General features: G+C 31.0%; 1 long non-coding RNA gene across 1 annotated transcript in view; it reads left to right on the top strand.

Moving 5' to 3' along the window:
* The window catches only part of LOC107438618 (uncharacterized), a 13,102-nt gene extending 11,124 nt beyond the window's left edge, over positions 1–1,978 (top strand). Inside the window, exons 4-5 of the long non-coding RNA XR_001583400.3 lie at positions 801–858; positions 1,891–1,978. This is a non-coding gene — a long non-coding RNA (uncharacterized lncRNA). The remainder of the gene's footprint in view (positions 1–800; positions 859–1,890) is intronic.
* The last annotated feature ends 2,296 nt before the right edge of the window (positions 1,979–4,274 follow it).

The raw sequence follows: 4,274 nt of genomic DNA, 5'->3' as shown, positions 1-4,274 counted from the left end.
GTGTAGATGTATTTAATTAATACTTTGCTTTTATTTTAATTATTGTTAGTTTAATCATATATATAATCAATGTTAATTCAAAGTATAACTAAATAGTTTTATTTTGAACAAAGTAATGGTGAATTAAATAAATCAAACAATTATGACTCCGCCCACAAATAAACTGCTAAAGAAATACTTTGATTACCAGTTTTATCTTTTTACCCTGATTGATACGGTTTTATGCTGTCACGTATTTGTGACAGTCGGCGCGAAAGGGTTAATGAATTTACGGAACTTTAAGGAGCATTAGTGAGTAGGAGGGTTAGAGGTAAGAAGAAACTTAAATTGTGAACAAAATGAACACGATTTTTATTTTGTAAATACAGTGTCCTCTGTGAACTGAAATGCAAATGAGGTTATTTTTTCTCACGAAAATATAAGTCTACAATAAAAAATAGAGTTTCCTTTTGTGACATTTGATTCTAAAAACTGTGGAGAATTTGACGATCGCATATTAACTCGACAAACTCTAAACATAACTAGACGAGACTGACAGAACTTATTCTGATGTACCGTTCAACAGTTTATATAAAGCGCCATCTATTTTCAAAAACTTACAGTTCTTATTGAAGATTTTTAAATAGCTTTCTCTCCATCTCCTGTACATGTGGTAGGGGTACAGTTTGGTATCATTGAATTCCTTTTTTGAAATTTTTTCATCCGTACAATTTTTTTATGTTCACCATATTAATCTATTAAATTAGTATATTTAATAATTACATTTCATCCTTAAATCATGAATTTGTTTATCTTTTCAGATTCCCGGATGAACTGTAGGACTGAAAGCTATGATTATTAAAGGCCTATATATGAAATGTATGATCAATTAAATAAAATAAATTCTTTAAAAAAATTAACATGTTTAAAAATGCTTGTGAATTTAATTTCATTTTGTTTTAAAACTGCCGTTGAACAGTCAACCCACTTTTGAATTTACGGCTACCAATGTTCAATGCCGTAGCTTAGTAATTTTGAATCGAATCCAGAAGTCAAGGGAACTCCAGGATCAAACATTGGGAGAAACTTTGCCTCCGTGAAGAATTTTTTGATAGAACAAACCCTCATTTTCGTGAGATGGATAGGAAAACCCCGAAAACCTCCCACGGTTAGCCTAACTCACAGATGGCGCTTTAGTCGCAGAATGAAAATGTAGTAGCAGAATGAAACAAATTATATGATCTATTGAAACACTTGCCTAATAATACCCAAAGACTTGTCATCAAAACTTCTCCACCATTTGAAATAATCAAAGTGATCCCCAGGGGGTGGAGTAGAGTTTGGTGTCATTAGGTGAATTTGTGAAAATATTAAAAATTTTATTTATTTATTTTTTTCGTTGGGACACGCATTTTTAAAATTATTATAAACTAAATGCAAAACTTTTTTATTTTGCAATTACATTGACATCTCTGAAATGAAATGCAAATTAGGATATTTTTTCTCTCCAAAATACAAGCCAGCAATAAAAAACATAGAATTTCCTTTTGATTGTGGAGATCGGAAAGACATAATTAGACTATCACATATTTACTAGACAAATTTTAAACATAACTGATCGAGACAGTTTCAGTATTCTGATGTAATGTTCAACAGTGTATGAGTACAGTTTATATAGCGCCATCTGTTTTCAATTACCAACAGTTCTCATTTCAGATTTTTAAATTGTTTTCATCCTAACTCCTGTACATGCTGTTGAGGTTAAGTTAGGGTATCATTGAATTCATCTTTTGAAAATATTTCATTCGCATTTCTTATACTTACCATGTTAAGTAAATAATTAATCCATTAAACTGATATTTTTAATAATTACATTTCACCATTAAATCATGAATTTGTATATCGTTTCAGATTACTTGATGTACTATAGAACAGACAGCAATGGTTAATAAAAACCTATGTATGAAATGTGTGATGACTGAAATAAACGAAATTCTTTAAAAAAAATTTATGTGTTTAAAAATGTGTAAAATTATTTTATTTTGTTTTATATCCGTCGTTAAAAAGCGATTCAATTTTGGGTTTATGACTAATAATGTTCATCGACGTAGCCTTGTAATTTTGAAACCAACACAGAAGACAAAGGAACTCCTGAATCAAGGAATGGGAGAAATTTGACTTTGTCTAGGACCCTTCGACTAGGAACTAACACGTATTTGAGTTACATGGAGAGCAAAGTCAGGTAAATCTCCCACGGTTAGCCCGAGGGCAAGGAGACTCTAATCAATGATCTGCCTACCACTGAGAATATTTTACTGTGGTGAGGACTGTGGTCGGTGCGAGTCGCGTGCGAAATTCATATCGGATATTCAGATCGGTTCACCTCATTGAAAGGCAAATGCTCTATCCTCTGAGCCACCAGTACTCGTGAGTGGAATTATAGTCAGCTCTGGCAGAGTTTTTCTTAACACATGAGATAAATTTGCCCACTAGATGTTTTCGATTTATGACACACGGGATAACTTTGTCTATTAGATGTCATCGATTAATGGTATACGGAATAATTTTGCCCACTATATGTTTTCGATTCATGACACACGGGATAACTTTGTCTATGAGATGCCATCGATTAATGGTATACGGAATAATTTTGCCCACTAGATGTTTTCGATTTATGACACCAGGGACAACTTTGTTCATTAGATGTGTTTCATTAAAACCTGCCTCTTAAGTCATCTTATTAAAAACCATTGCACAGCTAAAAATGAGGAAAAATATAAGAGAAAGGAAAGCGAGAATAGACTGTTTTAATAAATTTATCAAAACACCTTTCTAATCAATAATTAAATTATTATTAGAACGTTATTGTTTTTGAACAGGTTTTATTGTTATTATTAGAAAGTATTTTATATAGTTTCCGTTAAGTGATTTCGAAGACATTAGTTTTGTTTGCATAATTTTTTCACTAAAACTTGAACGTTTATCTTCATTTTGAATGACACATTAGCTAATTCAGATGTATATTTTTAAATAAAACTTTCACCCCCAAAAAAGTTGTTTTTTACCACATCTTAAATATAAACGTTAAATTGGTATCTCTTAAAGAAAATCCCTGCCAGTATTAAAGTCAGTTAAGTACCGATGAAAGAGAACTATTCTTGCAATGCTTACAGTGGGTCCTACTCTAATAAATACCAACTAGTTCTCTTTAACAACACTATACCCATAGTTGATAAAGCTATATATTTAGGCTTNGTTTTCGATTTATGACACCAGGGACAACTTTGTTCATTAGATGTGTTTCATTAAAAACTGCCTCTTAAGTCATCTTATTAAAAACCATTGCACAGCTAAAAATGAGGAAAATATAAGAGAAAGGAAAGCGAGAATAGACTGTTTTAATAAATATATCAAAACACCTTTCTAATCAATAATAAAATTATTATTAGAACGTTATTGTTTTTGAACTGGTTTTATTGTTATTATTAGAAAGTATTTTATATAGTTTCCTTTAAGTGATTTCGAAGCGATAACTTTTGTTAGTTTTGTTTGAATATTTTTTCACTAAAATTTGAACGTTAAATTTCATTTTGAATGACACATTAGCTAATTCAGTTGTATATTTTTTAATAAAATTTTCACCCAAAAAAAGTTGTTTTTTACCACATCTTAAATATAAACGTTAAATTGGTATCACTCAAAGAAAATCCCTACTAGTATTAAAGTGAGTTAAGTACCTATGAAAGAGAACTATTCTTGCAATGCTTACAGTGTCCTCACAACTATGTGTTCATAACCTCCATAACCTATGTGCCCCACAGACTATGGACACATAGGCTATGTGTTCATAATGACAACCCGTGAAGTCGTTAGTTGTTTTCAGTTTAGTATCCTGTAAGTAAGAAAGACATATTAATAGCATCTATTAATATTTATCTAACAAGCATATTCAAATGTAACACAATTACTCAATTACTAATATACCACAATTAAATATAACACGATATTAAAAACGATGAAAATAGTTTACAGTATCAATTAATTCCGGAAAAAGAATTTTACTATATCTGGACCCGGCTAATTTTAACAAATATCCGTTGCTGGGTTAGATCATCACCTCCTACAAGAAGAAGCCTCCACACGGTCTTTTATGAGTAGTCCGCGTAGACTATTTAAAAAGTGAACCAGTTGTGCCAATGAACCCAGAACCTTTTATAAAAGTAATTGAGAGAAATTTATCATATATATTTGAGAATTGAATCTGTAGTGGTTGACAAGTGAATAAGGCAAACCAA

The sequence above is a fragment of the Parasteatoda tepidariorum genome, chromosome 9, assembly GCF_043381705.1.
Source record: "Parasteatoda tepidariorum isolate YZ-2023 chromosome 9, CAS_Ptep_4.0, whole genome shotgun sequence".
Taxonomy (NCBI): Eukaryota; Metazoa; Arthropoda; class Arachnida; order Araneae; family Theridiidae; genus Parasteatoda; species Parasteatoda tepidariorum.
Note: the sequence above shows the minus strand (reverse complement) of the source record. Positions and strands in the feature narration are given on the sequence as shown.